Raw genomic sequence first — 14,125 nt, forward strand, 5'->3', positions numbered from 1 at the left:
AATTCATATGGTTAACAGATACAGATAATGCTGTACTCGCTCATCCCTATTTGCTAGCTAGCTCATTAGCTGACGTTACCAGCTACATTGTAACATTCATGGCACTGTAATGTCAACTTGTGCTTTTGTAGTAGCTATTGTGATTTTGTGGTAGCCAAAAGTGTATCATGTGTAACATTAGGCTATCGATAGGCCGCTAATTTAGTTGGTAATTTAGTGAGTTATATTTATTTTTTATTAATAGAGCAGTCTGGCTAGCTAATACACAGACGAATTTAGAGCCAACAACTAAAGGTGCTGACACACCAAGGAGATTATCGGCCGTTGGACAGTCTGGCGAGGTCAGTGACTCAAATCTGTTCGGTGTGTCCCATGCCGTCGTCAGTTTGGGGGGCTGTCGGCGTTCATTTTGGCCTACCTGACAAGGGCAGTCGGGACTCACACGGAAATGGGTAAAATGAGTAAAATCTTTTAAACTGACCTTTGTGGATCTGAAATGAAGACAGATTCAGCAACTGCATGGCCTAGTTCTCTTCAAATGTTTTCAGGAACACGTTTCAGTGAACTGTTTTAGTACAATATGAGATCGTATTCTGAACGAGCCGCCATGACAGTCTGGCTTTGAATTTCCGGAGAAAACAAACCCATGTGACGCGTTCGTCCAATCAGCTGCCGGTTTTCATTTCCTGGGCAACAATACAGATTAGCGCCGCCTGCTGTTATAGAGATGTATTACGTCTCATCTCGTCTTGTCTCTTTGGTGTGTTCTGTGGCACTTTTTGGACCAACACGGTGAGACTGATCATTTCGACTGGCTTTTCTGTCAACGGTCGGCCGTCGGCTATGTGTGTAACCAGCTTTAAGCAAAATAAAAGTTGAACTATATATTTTGGCTTGTTTAGTAACGTTAGAATGCAATCACACATAAAACCGTTTTATAAAACTTGCAACTGCATTTGGCATAACAAAATTGTTTAGTATTCACAATAGGCTAACGTTAACGTTTTTTATCAGTAGATGACATCGGTTTAACGCATCATCTTTTGATCTCGGCGCTAACGTAATTAACATTGTTTTTAATAAGCACATAATGTGCACTGCAGGAAGGGACATCTATGGCACAACCCCAGTAACACAGAACGTTTAGGGAACGTTGGGGAACGTTTGTTTCTGGTACCCTAAAGGTTAGTTCGAACCAAACCAAAAACTAACGTTTAGGGAACGTTCCCTCAGGGTTATAACGTTCCCTAAACGTTAAGGGAACCAACCAAGCGTTTGGTTGTTTTTTCGATTTAGATTTAGATTTAGATTCACTCAAAAATAGTAAGATAAACAACATACCAAGAGAATATATACATTTTTTGGCTGATAACAATTTTGTTAAAAACTATACTTTTGTGCTTGATTACTTTTTTAAACGGTATTAGGTGAACATATTTAAAACAAGAATCTATCAATAGAACGATTTTCACAACTAAGAAAATTCACTTCTTTCATTTCACTTCTAACAAGTGTACAGTGTACAAATCCAGCCGTTACACCCCCACGCCAGTAGGGGGAAGACAGTGCCTCTGCTTTCAGGTGACCGATTCAAGTCCTGTTCTAACTTCCGTATAGCTACCTGGCGAACAGGGCAAACAAAAGGTATTAAGATCTGTTCGTTTGGTCCCAAATTTGAACTGAAATACTGCCATTGACTAAAACATATGCTGACTACACTTCACCGACGGTGTTATAACACAAGGTAGGACCAAGATACCAAGAAAGACATTGTCGGCTGTCAACAGTAAAGACTTTCCTCCGTTCAAGACTGCTAGCCCGAATGCTAACGCAGGAAACAAGTTAGCTTTCCACAGCTAGCTATGCTGCGAGCGCTGCTCGCAGATACATCAAAGTTGGCGACAGAGACTGAGCCTTCCCTCGGTGATATTTTAACCACCATAAGGAACCTGGACAACAAAGTGAGAGAGTTTGGTGAACAACTTAAAGAAAGCTCCGACATGGTTGCCAACATTATACAGCGAGTCGAGCTGAACTCAGTTGGACTCACTGAATGCAAGTCCAAATTGGAGGCTGTAATTCACCATGTGTTCTATTAATACATCCATGGTATTATCTTAGGATACATCCGAGGGATGTATGGATGTATGCATGCATGCTGTGAAGCCTGTTACATGGATGTAACGTTTAGAGTTTAACACTTATCTTACGATACATCTGAGGGCTGTATGCTGTAAAGCCTGTAACGTGGATGAGAGATAAAGCCATAGATGTATTAACAGAAGCTCTGTTCACAAAACTGCAGGCTAACCTAGCACGAAATAATGATTACACCTCATCCATTGTTTATTTAGATTATGGTAAGACCTCTTAAGTACAGACTAGCTACATTATTTACACAATTCAAATATTCTTTTCTTATCCATGCTTTTGTCTCCTCCAGGCTGGACTACTGCAATGCGCTCCTCACCGGGATCCCTGAGAAAAGCCTTCAGAAGTTGCAGTATATCCAGAACAGCGCTGCTAGGATCCTGTTGAGGGTGCGCAAACATGACCACATCACCCCCATCCTTAAATCATTCCACTGGCTTCCTGTCTCACTCAGGGTTGAGTACGAGGTCTCCCTCCTTACCTACCAGTGCATCCATGGTGAAGCTCCCCCCCTACCTCAAGGAACTCCTCACCCTACAGACCTCAACACGTACCCTCCAATCGGCCTCAACATATTTTTTGAATCCTCCCAGGAGAAAGCTTCGTACAATGGGAGATCGGGCTTTCTGCTCAGCTGCTCCCAGTCTGTGGAATTCTCTCCCTGACCACCTGAGGACACCACAGACTGTGGATGCTTTTAAACGTGGCCTTAAAACCCACGTTTTTAGGAGAGCTTTTGAGTGAACTCGTGCCCTTTTCCTTATTGTTTTTGTTTCATGTCATTCTATTCATTTATTTTTATTTTCATGCTCTCCATGTGTTTTTATTTTTACTCTTTTTAGTACTATCATGTAGCACTTGGGTATTTTGCGTAAATATAAAGTGCATTACAAATTAAATGTATTATTATTATTCTTTTTGGAATCAGTACAAATTGTATGGTCTTTTATTTCAGATTAATCCGTTCCACAAGAAAGAAAGCGTTCCATGATGGAGCGTGTGTCTGGAAGCCCTGTCCGTAAGTTAACATTTATGCATGCATTTAAGAAATCAGAGTCATATTTCCTACCATGGAACTACTGACACTCAACCTGGTGCATATCACGTGACTGTTCTGATGTATTTGTCTCTTCCTGCCTTTTTTCAGGTCAGCAGATGTCTTTTTTATAGCGATTGTCTAATGTAATAGGTTCATCTTTTGCAATAGCATGTGCAATAGAATGTGCAAGAACAATACCATAAATGAACTGACCAATATTCATATCAACTTTCTTTTTAGATGAGTCAACACCACACAGGAAACCAGCCGGTCGCCCAGAGCTGGATGGGTCTATTGTAAAGCAAGCTCGGCCTGGGACCCAGTTAAAGGTACAGTGGCTTTGAATTTTCCATTTCCAATTAAATACAATTTCATGACAAGGAACTTGAGAGTAACTTAACTTTTTTGTTGTTGTAAACAACCAAACTCATCACACAGAGGGAGGTAAGTTATCACACAGAGGGAGACCATGGAGCCATGGAGATGGAAATGAGAGGTAAGAAGACTCACTTAAGTTGTTCACATATGAAAGTTTATAATGTATAACAACTAAAACTAACACCGTTCATTTTTCCATAGCCGTGAGGACATCCATTGCCCGCCTGACACAGCGGCTGGACACGTTTGAGGAGAAGATGGATGAGCTGCTCATGCTGTTAAGGAGCTCCCAGTCCCCTTCCTCTGCTCCAGGCGAGGACATGTTGCTGTCGCCCTGCTCGACAGTCACCGAGCTGCAGGAATTTGACTGGAGTCTCGGTCGACCGGAGAGGAGGATAAAAATGGTAATTAAGTGCCCTAAGATTAACACTATATAATTGCATAAATTCAAATATCATCATAACAGAACTGACTTCTCTTACTAAATGAGATTGTGCAAGCTCTCCACTTTATTCCACATGTATAATTTGTATTTCTATATGTTTACAGCAACTTTTCCTGACAACGCTTGGAGGTCCGACCACAGGTACTGCAGTCCGACGCACGCTACGGCGATTGGCAACTAATAACGTGCTGAAAGAGTACAGCCTGCGGGGAAGAAAGGCAAAGAAGGCCTTCCAGGACCTGACTATATGCAGGGGTATAACAGGCAGGTTATTTTATTGTTCACAGTATTATGCTTAGCTTGGCTGATAAGAGGTTTTAATTTGACTTGTAACTTTGCTTCATTTTGACTTCTACTCTAGCAGCCTGCCAGAAGACCTTCCCCGCGCTGACTGCAGCAGACGTGGAAGTTTGCCCCACACAGACGGTAAATTGAAATGCTTCTATATGATGTGAAAAAACAGAGTTGTTAGTAAGGCAAGGTCTTGCTTTTGTCCATGTGTTGATTCTTAGTATACCATATCAAACTTTTGTTTCTTTCTTTTTAGGCCAGCTGAGAAGGACTAAGCCAAACCATGGAGCTCTATTTTTTATTTTTATTTTTTGGTATTTTTTCCATCCATCTTGCAGCTTGTATTTTTTTATTAAAGCAATTGTATTTGTTAATATGCTAATATATAATAATTCATTACATTATCATTCCAATATGCATCTTTGCACACTACAATTGCACTACATTTGCACTCTAGATCCCACTCTATTGTTTTTTTCTTATTTGTATAGTTTCTGATTGTTGTGATTGCCTTTTATATTTTTTGTATTTTGTTAATTTTATATTAAAATTTTAAATCCCATCAAGTTTGCCTGTTGCCTGTTCATTCATTCCTGCTCATGCACAGACAGTTTAAACTAATAATAAAATTGGTACCACAGTCGTTAGTTATTTAAAGGTTAGTGGAATAAAGTAAAAAATAACGTTAGGGGAATGTTCCCTAAAGGTTACAACAGTAGGGGAACGTTAGGGGAACGTTTTCTAAAGGTTGCAACGTTAGGAGAACATTCTCTAAAAGGTTACAACGGTAGGGGAACGTTCTCTAAAGGTTGCAACGTTCTGGGAACGTTCGATGTAACCAAAAACTAATGTTCCCTAAATGCCAGGAAAACTTTCCATGGGAACCAAAAACTAACCTTAAAATTGTTACCTGGGAGGCTGTTGAATGTTCAACAGATTGCTTACTTGGAGACCTAGCTCAATATATCCATGAAGCAACTACCTGTAGATGGCATGAACAACAAGGTAAGTTAAAATTACACTGCATCACAGATTGTGATGGTACGTTTGTAACTAGATTGCTTCATGTCTTCCCTCTCTTGCTTCAGTATTCTCAAATAAAAAAAATTAAAATAAAATTCTCAAATTCACTTGAATGACATTGTGCGTTATTCTGTTGCAGCCAGTTCATCTTACCAGGCTCCACTGGCTTGGACTGGTGCTAGAGGTCCGCCTCACTTCTCCATCTCTCCAGAGCAACTATCTTTCCTTAAGTCATGTGGATTTACAGTGTCACAGACTGCAGATATTCTGCATGTTTCTCCGGCTACAGTCAAACAACATTTCAGGTAGGTTGCATTAGGACATAATATTGCTGCGATATATATGTATGTACAGTACAGGCCAAAAGTTTGGACACACTTTCTCATTCAATGCGTTTTCTCTATTTCATTACAAAAAAGTGTGAAATAACTGAAAACATGTCTTATATTTTAGATTCCTCAAAGTAGCCACCCTTTGCTTTTTTGATAGCGCTGCAAACCCTTGGTGTTCTCTCAATGAGCTTCATGAGGTAGTCACCTGAAATGGTTTTACCTTCACAGGTGTGCCTTGTCAGGGTTAATTAGTGGAATTTTTTCCCTTATTAATGGGGTTGGGACCATCAGTTGTGTTGTGTAGAAGTCAATTTGATACACAGCCGACAGCCCTATTGGACAACTGTTTATGGCAAGAACCAATCAGCTAAGTAAAGAGAAACGAGTGGCCATCATTACTTTAACAGAGTCAGAACTAAACAGGGGGAAGCAGCGTTCAGTTTTTATGCTCCACATATTTAGAACAAACTCCCAGAAACCTGTAGGTCTGCTCCAACTCTCAGTTCTTTTAAATCTAAGCTAAAGACCTATCTTTTTGATGTTGCTTTTCTTTAAATAATCTATTTTATTAACTTTAATTTATTATACTGCACTGTAACTTTTATTCTTATACTGCACTATCAATTTTATTCTTGTCTTTTAATGTTTTTAATTTGTTTATTAATGTTTTTAAATTGTTTTTAATTGTTTTCTTACTGCTCTTTAATGTTTTATGTAAAGCACTTTGAATTGCCCTGTTGCTGAAATGTGCTATACAAATAAAGCTGCCTTGCCTTGCCTTGCCTAACAAATGAAGGTCAGTCAGTCCGGAAAATTGCGAAAACTTTGAATGTTTCCCCAAGTGCAGTCGCAAAAACCATCAAGCGCTACAACGAAACTGGCTCACATGAGGACCGCCCCAGGAAAGGAAGACCAAGGGCGTTTCTCAATACCAAGAATGCAAAGTACGGACTTGTGTTCTTGGGGAGAACGTTCTTGCTGGTTGTTCTTGGAAGAATTAACTCGCAAGTTTACAAGCACAGAAAACGCTGTTAACAGTTTGAGACGATGCCTTCTTCCTGTTATTGCTCAACACTCCCAGCACAGAGGCTACCTGCAAGGCTCCAAAATAACAGCTAGAAATAAAAACCACAACAATATAACCACTTTGTATTAAAACAATCTCCGGACAAGAAAACCTCATAATGCTACAACTATTGCAATAATATTGAAAAATAAAACTAATTGAGCTTTAATTTTATTGTTTATGGTTTAGCTCAAACACCCCTTACTTATTCAAAAGAGTGGAACGTGATCCCTACTATTATTAGCATATAAGTTTAAGTCAGTTTAAATTAAACAAATAAATAGGCATATGCACTGGTGTGTCCTATGTGTTCCTATTAGTGTTATGTGGAATTATCATTTCTATGTTATTGTAGTGCACTGTATATGCCCAGGGAGATGGAAATTAGAAATTCAAATTATAAAGGTTGGTGTCTCCCCTTTAGTCTACATAACATGTCATAGCATGTTACCACTTTATGTACAACTGTTCATTTATCATAAAGACTGACACTCAACTTCTAATAAATCAGAAAACAAATACACCAAAAATATGAACTAAATACAAAATATAATGTAGGCTATAGCCTATGGCATAATTTAAACAAGTCTCCCGAATAGAAATCATAATATACAGTATATAATATACAGTCTATCTATGGTATATCTCTCCTCTGCCTGCTGCGCTGTGTGTGTGTGTGTGTGTGTGTGTGTGTGTGTGTGTGTGTGTGTGTGTGTGTGTGTGCGCTTGTTGAGTTTAACTCCGAAAAGACAGTTAACCACATGTGTTGTGATATTTAAAGAACATCCAAACGGCGAAAATAAAACCCTCTTATTTACGGGACCGGTCTAAAAGACCTCCGTCTTACAGCGGGATCTCCGAGTGTGACTGTCCGAGCGCCGAGCAAGCGGCCCCGGCAGGCGCAAGCTGGCGGCCGCGTCATTTTATGGAGCTCCGAAAACTCCGAAAACTTTGGAGCAAATTGTCAATTCGGCAAAGATTTTCGCAAGACTGCCTATATTCGAAATATAAACCGTTCATTTCTCGCGTTTTTGGGCTGTCTATGTACTGGAAATCCAACCATCATTGAATGCCGAAATGAATGTTGGGATACAGGCGCTGCGAAGTTCATACAAGTTACCAACCGATGTATCCTCGGTAAATGGGCGTGTCAAGAATACATCCGGGAATTTTAACTGTTCTTGGCGAAATGCGAACTTGTGTATTGGGACAGTACTTTGGCAACACGAGATGACGTTTCACAGGGACACAAGCACACAAGTCAATAGAAGAACACATATTGGGAAACGCCCCAAGAGTCACCTCTGCTGCTGAGGAGTTCATCCGAGTCACCAGCCTCAGAAATCGCAAGTTAACAGCAGCTCAGATTAGAGACGAGATGAATGCCACACAGAGTTCTAGCAGCAGACACATCTCTAGAACAACTGTTAAGAGGAGACTGCGCGAATCAGGCCTTCATGGTCAAGTAGCTGCTAGGAAACCACTGCTAAGGAGAGGCAACAAGCAGAAGAGATTTGTTTGGGCCAAGAAACACAAGGAATGGACATTAGACCAGTGGAAATCTGTGCTTTGGTCTGATGAGTCCAAATTTTTGGACCATCATTTATTTTTCAACAGGACAATGACCCCAAACACACCTCCAGGCTGTGTAAGGGCTATTTGACCAAGAAGGAGAGTGATGGAGTGCTGCGCCAGATGACCTGGCCTCCACAGTCACCGGACCTGAACCCAATCGAGATGGTTTGGGGTGAGCTGGACCGCAGAGTGAAGGCAAAAGGGCCAACAAGTGCTAAGCATCTCTGGGAACTCCTTCAAGACTTTTGGAAAACCATTTCAGGTGACTACCTCTTGAAGCTCATCAAGAGAATGCCAAGAGTGTGCAAAGCAGTAATCAGAGCAAAGGGTGGCTACTTTGAAGAAACTAGAATATAAGACATGTTTTCAGTTATTTCACACTTTTTTGTTAAGTACATAATTCCATATGTGTTCATTCATAGTTTTGATGCCTTCAGTGAGAATCTACAATGTAAATAGTCATGAAAATAAAGGAAACGCATTGAATGAGAAGGTGTGTCCAAACTTTTGGCCTGTACTGTGTGTGTGTGTATATATATATATATATATATATATACATATATATATACATATATATACAGGTGTGTTTTCTTTCAACATTCTAAATCCATTCTAAATTTTTTTTTATTATTATTATTTTTTTTACACTGATCACTAAATCATCTTTTGAACACTTAGGATATTCCCTTTTTTATATAAAGAAAATGGCTTTTTGAGAATTTTGTACACTCCACATTTTCAAATATCTTATGAAATATGCTGAACCTTTATGTGACTGAAATTTGGACAATTTTAGGATATGCATTTGGAGAGGATTTTCAAAGATTGTTAATTACTGTATCAAAATTACCATGAATTTTACACATTTTGACGTGTTCCTCATCAAAATTGTAGGTCTAATTGATGTAGTATAATCAAGAAATGTTTAGTTTTTTTTTGCTCATCCAGAACCAAAACAAATAATGTTTTATAGGGGCACTAAAGTAATTTTCAGTTTTCTACTATAACGTTACCTAATTTAAAATGTGCGCTTTAAATATTTCCCTGTGTTAACCAATGCTAGCTTTACCAATTGGTAAGAACTAACGTTAGTGTAACGTTAACTAATAACAGCTAATTTATATTGGTAGCAGCCTTTTCATTTTCCCGGGATTATCCCTTATTTTACAGTTCTATCCTGCTGATATGCCTTTTAAATATTTACCCGTAAATTTCTGTATTTTCAACATTTCTATTAAAAAAACAAAACATTTTTTTAAATGTTTGCTACGTTCCCCTCCGGTAAGCTAATGTAGAACATTAGCTTCAACAGTGACAAGAAGTCAGCGGCACAGTCAATAAAACAAGAACAACGGCAGCGCGAGGAGGGAAGGATGGATGGCGCTGCGTTCTACAGAGTATTTCACTTGCATATACCCCTAAAAATAGACACGTGCGAACGCTTATTTTCAAATCCCATCTTGACAGGTATAGTCAACAGCTGGTTAAAAAATATTGCTGTCCTACATTTTGACTCTCCACTAAACTTTTCGTTCATGCCTTTTTTGTTTAACACTAATAACCACTTAATGGAGGCCAACTTGGACCACCAAGAGGGTCCTTGCCAGTCTCTTCCTTAGGTTTTTGCCTGCTCTAGACCTGACTCACGTAAACCGCTTAGTTAAGGACATAGGCAAATTGCTTGAAACTGTTTTAATAAACTAGTTTGGGTATGCATGAAAATGTTTTAACATTTGATGTTACATTTTAAAATTGGATAAAAATGTTTTCAGTGCTAATAACTATTTAAAAGAAACTAAATTAAGTAATGCAATGAATTCCTGATGCAGATTACAGATGTTTTGAAATTCTGAGAGCACTGGACCCCTACGTCGTCGACAAAGGTGCAGAGCAAGGCGACAAATTACTTTTAAAGTATCACTTAAAGAAAAAAGAATTCCTACTTACTTACTTAATTCCTAATTACTACTGGACTTCTATCTTTAATACAATATCAGGCTTCCTGGGACAATCAAGCTCACCATGCCCTATAACTGGGTTATTTGGTATTACACCTGAGTCTAGCCATCTAACTAAGGCACAATCTGATAGCATTGCATTCCTTACTCTTGTCGCTAAATGGAAAAACAGCAAACCCCCAACATTTACACACTGGATCAAAGATGCCCTTTATTTTCTCAGACTTGAGAGCATTAGATACTCTTTGAAAGGATCATCAAATAAGTACAATAAGATATGGGGACCTTTCTTAGATTATGTTAGGGAACAAATCACATTGCCTGACTCCCAGCAGAATGAGCAGAGACATGCTTTATATTTGATTTATGTATTTTTCATTTGTGGATATGTATGGAAGTTCTGCAATGTATGAGGCAGTAGTGTTAACCGTACTGCAGTGATGGTTTTGTAGACAGTGGTCACTCCCTTTCCTTCGTGTGTGATTATCCTTTTCTCTGCTTTCTTTTCCTTTTTTTAATAAATTGTATTAGTGTTTGTTAGTGGCGTCAATACGGTAAATGTAAGAATGTCTCCTTGAAATGAACAACCTGTAATATTCATGTTGAATTGTAATAATAATGATAAGAAAATAAAAAGGAAACCAAAACAAACATTTAGCATTTTAAATTGAAAATATAATTATAAATATTGTACTTAGCCATGGTAGAATCATAATAATGTCCACAAAAAAGGGAGATAAGCAGGGTTCTGTTTCACAAAACCAAGATAAGGGATTAAGCCAGGATTTCCCCGTTATCCTGGATGAATATAGCCTTGACTCTGTTTCACAAAAGCGGAGGCACATAAATCACCATGGAGATTTATTCTGTGCAGCTAGCCTGGTCCCGACCAGGCTAACAGCCTGGATTTATTTAATCCTGGAGCCTTTTCTGATCACCCAGCACTGGTTTTACCCTATTGTTATTATCAACCTGGATTAAAATACAACAGGTGCATATTGCTGTTCACTTAAGTACTGTTATTATTTAAAGTTGTGACCATTATTTTTTTTATATAATTATTCATGTGACAGTCATTGTTACTGTTATATTGCTGTATGAAGACTGCTGTTCATATTGTTAGAAGTTTAATGAATATATTGATATTTATTAAGATCATTAGAAAAGTTAAAAAGATAAAATTTCAAATGTGTTTTAAATGAAGTCTGTTACGAAGGGCAAAACATACAATGCTGTACGTTTCTATAGTTGACCAATGCACCTTGAATTATTTTAGTTGATTCATTTTTTAGGGATCATGTTTGTTCCACTTCCATGTGCATTGTATTTGGCATTCTTAGCACACAATTTGTGTTGTCCAGTAAACTGTGACTATAATTTGGGAGGATTGTACAATTTCTCTTTAAGATTTTTTTTTTTTTGGGGGGGGGGCATTTTCGGCCTTTATTGGACAGATGAAGACTAGAAAGAGGAGAGAGAGAGGGAATGACATGCAGCAAAGGACTGCAGGTCAGAGTCGAACCCGCGGCAGCTGCGTTGACGAGTAAACCTCTATATATGGGCACCTGCTCTACCAACTGAGCTATCTGGGTGCCCGGATTGTACAATTTTAAGAACATATCCTAATTGTACAATCCTCCCAAATTGTAGTCTTAGTTCACTGGGCCAGTAACTATCTAGTGATGTAGGCTACTGTACATTCATGTAACAACAGGGAGAGGACACCCCAATGGTTTATGACATTATATTTTGCTGGGGGGAAATAACATACACACACATATATATATATACACACATAGGCTACGTTCACACCGCAAGTCTTAATGCCTAATTCAGATTTTTTGCTCAGATCTGATATTTTATGTGGCTGTTCACATTACCTTTTAAAATGTGGCCTATATCAGATTTCAGTGTGAACTGTTTGCGGTTTTGAAATGACCCGCATGCGCAAAAGAACAATAACAATGACATCAGACGCAGCACGCTGTTGCACCAAGGGGGTTGTCAGTACCCGATCCGTTCCACCTGCAGAATCCGTTCTGCGCATGTGCAAGATGACACGTATGCCATGACGTAGGCGCAGATGATAATGCTGCGTTCATTCCACCACCACCTTGGAATAACGGCACCGATTCCACCTGCACGATCCGTTCTGCGCATGATTATAGCGGTCTGCCGTTAGCCTCCCCCGGGAAGCTAACGTTAGTTTAGCTAACGGTTAATTTGGCTAACCGCTAGCTGATTGCAGCGGTCTGCCGTTAGCCTCCACAGTTAAGCTAACATTAGTTTAGCTAACAGCTAATTCGGCTAACCGCTAGCTGAGACAGCATGTAAACTTTAAAAGACCCTCAAAATAAAACTTGAAAATAAACGTTAACATATATAACAGCTGTTACGTCAGTTCTACTTTACTTGTGCTCATTTAAAATACAATCACTCAATACTTGTCTTTATTGTTATTACTGTAATGTCTTAATTTAGCTGTAGCTTGCTTTTCCCATTAAGTTTAACTTAACGTTATTTTAGACTGAATCTAGCTGCAGAAACAACGTAACCAGTGGGGCGGTGCCTGTTATTTCGAGGTGGCATGAACGCAGCATTATCATCTGTGCCTACGTCATGGCATACGTGTCATCTTGCACATGCGCAGAACGGATTGTGCAGGTGGAACGGATCGGGTACTGACAGCGGTAAGCTTCGCTTCTGAACGCGAACCTCCGATGGCACCATTTTGTTGCTACAAAGGTATCACCTCTTGTTAGCATTCCACTGACCGCCATTTTTTTTTTACGTCACTTGACTGCGAATAACTTTACATCTGAAGCATTTAAAGACTCTATTTGTCCATTGTTTAGTTCTAAAGAAACACGACAATGTATAAAAGGCTCCATTACCTTGTACCTCACGTTATGGCTCCGTAGCAGACGTTTTTGTAAAAATACGCTAACAATTGTGTCATAACTAAGTGACTTACTGTCGCACAGTAGAGGAATTACCGTATAGTACAGGAGAAGCTCGCAGGCAGTTTCGACTTACATTAGCTGTTTAGGTTTAATTACGAATGTTAACTAGCATGTTAGTTAGCAATAATTAGCCTGTGCTTATGTTATCTCCTTACATATACCTACACTCTCCGTCTCTGTAAGATTGGAAATGATTGAGATTTCTCTTGGCACAGCTACTAGAAGACTTACAACTTTCAGACACGTTGCTCACGTCACAATTACGTTGTCTCTGTCAGTTGGAGGCTGCGCAGTAAAGCAAGAGATCACCGGAAAAGTGCTTCTAATATCCTTCACTGGTCTCCGTCCAGAGCAACGGGGTCTATTGGTCCATTTTATATATGTCAATGTGTTGCACTAAAGTTAGGGAGGTTATGACGGAAGTCAGCATTTTCACTTTTATTTCAAAACGTTTGTGTAATGGCAGCCATAGCATTAATGAGCAGGTGCTGAGGAGGAGAAGAATGAAGAGAGAGAGAGAGAGAGAGAGAGAGAGAGAGAGAAATTGGCTAATTTGGCCTTTTGCGGGGTTATGGCTGCAAATTCACTACAGAGGTCTGTGTGACCGGATGACCGATTTGCACGTCAGGACCGCTACGGGCCTCCACTATATGGAAAGCCAAAAGGGTCACAATTCGTCACAATTCGCACGGCGTTTTGAACGGCGTTTGTGACGCCACCTGGCGTTTATTAAACGCCACTACACGTCTAATAAACGCCACCTGGCGGTTAATAAACGCCACCACGCGTGTGACGTCACCAGGCGTTTAATAAACGCCACCAGATGCTTATTAGACACCTGGTGGCGTTTTGATAATCAACTCCGCCCTGTGGCTTTCACAGCCAATAGATTTGAACTCTAATC

The sequence above is a fragment of the Perca fluviatilis genome, chromosome 20, assembly GCF_010015445.1.
Source record: "Perca fluviatilis chromosome 20, GENO_Pfluv_1.0, whole genome shotgun sequence".
NCBI classification, from domain to species: domain Eukaryota; kingdom Metazoa; phylum Chordata; class Actinopteri; order Perciformes; family Percidae; genus Perca; species Perca fluviatilis.